The sequence below is a fragment of the Mchenga conophoros genome, linkage group LG20 (assembly GCF_057382185.1).
Source record: "Mchenga conophoros isolate Kocher_MC1m ecotype Shallow Benthic linkage group LG20, M_conophoros_male_GT1.1, whole genome shotgun sequence".
Taxonomy (NCBI): Eukaryota; Metazoa; Chordata; class Actinopteri; order Cichliformes; family Cichlidae; genus Mchenga; species Mchenga conophoros.
The window spans coordinates 36,505,032-36,509,952 of NC_140545.1; positions in this window are offsets into that span (position 1 = coordinate 36,505,032).

Below are 4,921 nucleotides of genomic sequence, written 5' to 3' on the forward strand. Positions count from 1 at the left end.
CTGCGCATCAGCTCTCGCTCTCTCTCGCTCTCTCGCTCCCTCTCTCTCTTGGGCGGGGTGCAGGCGGAGGTGGAAGCTGATTGGTGGCTCGGAGTGATCAGGTCTTTCCCAGGTGAAATGGTTAACTCCCATTTTCTGTCCGCGAGGTAAAAGTGAGAGCAGGAACTATTATTGAGCCACAATAATTACCGACACGCTTCTCTCTCTCAGAGTGTGTTCTTAGTCAGCCTCGCTTTACCACATTGTCTGTGGCACTGAGTCAATCTTCAAGGAGTTTCATGGATTTTCTCTGTCATGATCTCAGCCTATCGCTCAAAGATTAAAAAACATCATCACTCTGTTTCCACCACAGCGCAGGCTTTACTGCCCCCTGACGGGACAAGACGAGCCAGATGTGCCATGAATTAGTGCTGGGCCTCACTGATTTCTAGAATCGATTCGATCCACGATTCGAATCAGCAGAGATGGGCAGTAACGTGTTACTGTAATTCGATTACTTTTTTCAAGTAACGAGTAAAATAAGGGATTACTATTGCAAAAACGGTAATTAGATTACCGTTACTTTCCCGTAGGAACGCTGCGTTACTGCGTTACTAAAACCGTGATTTTTTTGCGAGAATGTCTCACGACAGTGACGTAAGCGAGTGCGAAGTTCGTGACAACAGCTGTGTGCAGATCAACAATGGATCATATATCGAGTGCAGAGAGAGTATGAGCGTGCAGCGTTTAAAGCGTGGAAGTAATCACATTACTTTGAGTTTGATTCCATAAAAAGTGACAAAAACATTAGTGTCCGCTGTGCGTGGGAAGAAAACCCCTAAACTTCCAAGCAAGCACCGAGTAGCTACCACGGGAATGAGAAACTCCCGGATTCTTCCACTGACCACTGCGGCTCACCTGCACCAGGGCAAACCTCCGCCTGCCCCACTCCTGCTATACAGGTGAAAATAGAGCAACAGGACCGCTAGTGTTTGATTTTATTTATTCACTGCTGTGTTTCACTGGCATCTATTTGAAAGACTGAGTGTAAACACAAAGAACTATTTTATTTTGAATGCTGGAAATAGGTTTAAATGGTTAACACCGCTAACACCAGACACGAGCGTGATGCTACTGGGATTCCAGCTGCTGCGGGCGGACAGGACGAGAGAGAGCGGTAAGAGGAAAGGAGGGGGAGTGGCAGTGTTTGTGAACGACAGATGGTGTAACCCTGGCACGTCAAAGTGAAAGAACAACTCTGCAGCAGAGACATTGAGCTGTTAGCCGTTAGCATGCGTCCGTACTACCTGCCCCGGGAGTTCTCGCATGTTTTCGCAATAACAGCGTATGTCCCCCCCTCGGCCAACACAGATGCAGCCTGTGACTCTCTCCACTCTGTGGTCAGCAGACTGCAAACACAATCTCCGAGAGCCCTTCTCATAATATCAGGGGACTTCAATCATGCCTCACTGGACTCCACACTGCCCACCTTCCCCCAGTATGTGACCTGCCCAACCAGAGTCAATAAAACACTGGACTTACTGTATGCCAATGCAGAAGAGGCATACAGCTCATCACCTCTCCCTCCCCTGGGCAGATCTGACCACAACCTGGTGCACCTTGTCCCTGTGTATGAGCCCTTAGTGCGCAGGGAGCCACCAGCCACCCGCACAGTGCAGAGATGGTCAGAGGAGAGCGAGGAGGCTCTTAAGGATTGTTTTGAGTCGACTGTGTCGGAGGTGATCTGTGACGACCATGGAGAGGACATCGACAGCCTTACTACATGCATTACTGACTATATAAACTTCTGTGTGGATAACACTGTACCTACCAGGACTGTACGGTGTTTCTCCAACAACAAACCTTGGATTACCCCAGAAATTAAAACCGTCCTCAAGCAGAAGAGGAGGGCCTTCAAATCCAGAGACAAAGAGGAGTTGAAAAGGGTGCAGAGAGAGCTGAGGGGACTGATAAGGAATGGGAAGGAGAGCTACAGGCAGAAGATGGAGAACCAGCTTCAACAAAACAACGTTGGTGAAGTCTGGAGAGGCCTCAGAACCATCTCGGGCCACAAACAGCAGAACTCTCTGCCTGGGAGGGATGTGAGATGGGCAAATGAACTGAATCATTTCTTCAACAGATTTGACTCAGCCATGAGGCAGTCTGCAACATCGGCTGCAGACTCACCCACCCCCACTGCTGCTGCTCCACCTCTGACACCTCAGACCCTTCACAGGCAGGCCGGTGGCTCTGACATCCCACCTGATGAAGACCCTGGAGCGGCTGGTCCTGGCTCAGCTTCCACTGCAACCACTGAACATCCAAGGTATGGACATCGAGGCTGTGGACAGCTACAGGTAGCTTGGTGTTCATCTGAACAACAGACTGGACTGGACTCATAATTCAGACGCCCTCTACAGGAAAGGGCAGAGCAGGCTGTACCTGCTGCAGAGACTCAGGTCGTTTGGAGTGAAGGGCCCACTCCTGAAGACCTTCTATGACTCTGTGGTGGCCTCAGCTATCTTTTAAGGTGTGGTCTGCTGGGGTGGCAGCATCTCTCCTGGGGACAGGAAGAGACTGAACAGGGTGATCCGAAGGGCCAGCTCTGTTCTAGGATGCCCTCTGGACCCAGTGGAGGTGGTGAGTGACAGGAGAACGGCGGCTAAGCTGTCATCCCTGATGGACAACATCTCCCACCCCATGCAGCAGACTGTGACAGCACTGAGCAGCTCCTTCAGGGGCTGTGGCACCCACGGTGTGGGATGGAGAGATTTCGCAGGTCTTTCCTCCCCACTGCTGTCAGACTCCATAATAAAGACTTTAACTGATCAAGCACACACATCCATACATATGCAATAACACTAAGTGCAATAATCTTTTTCTGACAAAGTTGTACTTTTGTGTTTTCTTACTCTGTTGTATATAGCATTTGTATTCTATTTTATTCTATTGTATATAGTATTTTATTTTATTCCATTCCAGTGTCTTCTAATTTCTGCTACATAACTTTGTACTTTTGCTGTAACGAAACAAATTTCCCACCTGTGGGATTAATAAAGGTCATCTTATCTTAAATGTTAAACAAATTTCTTCCAGTCAGAGAATGTTAATGTTTGCTTCATGCGTAAAGTTAAAAGCTTAAAACTAATAAAACAAGTTTTAAAAAGAGACTTTTCCATTTGATTACATTTTGTATGATGGATTATGCAGAAATAATAGAATTGAGCTCAAAGATCTATCGCTTTATCACCTCTTCAGGTTGTAAATCGTTTTGTTAAAAAGTAACTAAGTAACTAAGTAACTAATTGCTTTTGAAAATAAGTAATCAGTAAAGTAACAGGATTACTTTTTGGGGGAAGTAATCAGTAATTAGTTACTGATTACTTTTTTCAAGTAACTTGACCAACACTGCTTATCAGTACATATCTATATTTTTCTATCTATAAAAAGGAAGCTGACACTTGCCAGACTTAATCAAAGGTGTGAGCAGCACAGCAGACGCCTTTGTGTCAAAGTAACTGAGGATGAAACAGAAAAACATGAAGGCGATTTTCCTGGTCTGTGTTTTTATAGCAGATGACCTTAAAAATATTGTCAAAAACGAAGTGAAGCAGAGCAAAGTTACAGAGGTTTGATTAGAGACAAAGCTCAGCGTTTTGCAGTTTTGCAAAATGTAAAAAGTTTCAATTTGTTCAGTATCGAACAGCAGAAATGAGGCTTTCTGTCGGAAGTAAGTAAAAAACAAAAAAATCCAACAGCGGCCGACAGTGTAGATGGTGGGCAATAAGGGTGGGCTCTGATTATCGATTTAGAGAGAGAGAGAGAGAGCTCTACATGAGTGTGATCGTGGCAAAACAGCCAAAGTCAGAGGAAATTCATGACGATGTTCATGTGAAGCGTAGTTTGGATCGTCTTTGGCTGCTGGTTCGGTCAATATTGTTTGAGAGAGAAAAACCTGCAGCTTCAGAATCAGCGCAAAAAGGACGTAAACACAAAGCGACACTTCAAAATCAGCGAGCTGTCGGCTTTCAGCCCCGACGGCGTGACCGCGTACGTGCCGTCGGGTGAGAAAGGCGACATCTCGCTGATTCTGACGCGTCGGGTCGGCGCTTCGTGTTTACGTCTTTGTGCAGAGACCGTGTTCCTGCTCTCATTTACTGCTTCAGCTGTTTGGTGGTTGTTGAAATTTTGTTTTAACCTGAAGCTTTAACCTGAGATTCTGGCGTTTTGGGCAAAATAAATTTATATTAAAAAATCGATTCAGGATTTTAATGAATCAATTTCACGTTATCCAAGTCAGAATCGACTTTAATCGATAAATCGATCATCAAAAGGCAGAAACTGAAAGCAGCTCCAGCTTGGATCTGTTTCTGGGAACAAAGATCTGAAGCTGATGACCTGAGAGGGCTCGCTGGGCTGTGGACAGTTTCATTAGGAACGATCGTATTACCATCTCATAATCATTGTTATTGGGATCATTGACCTCCAGAAGCATCACCTCCAAAGGAAAACAGGTTTTTCATGATTTCCAGCAGCACAAGGTTTGCTGTTCATTTGGACCACAGGGGAGATTTCGGCCACGTAAAAGAACAAAGTCACTCGAGTCCTTCTGAAGTGCATCCAGAGTTTTTTGGAATTGAAGGCCTGAAAATCAAAGCCCGTAGAAGCTGCCCGGACTTGCCAACAGGGGGCGACAGCTGCAGTTACAAAAAGACCTGGGTCCTTCTGAAGTGGATGAGAAAACGACCCTCGGCCTGACCCCTGGATGATCTGATATCGTCGTGTCGGTGTTGTTCCCAGATCATCATGAAAATGTTGTTCCAGGTTCAACATTGCAAGTGACCAATCACATTGTTGTGACGTTATTCTTTGGCGCGCCAAGCCATTCATGCATTTATGAAATTCCAATGTTGCAAGGACAATATCAGTTCTGCTTAGTGTT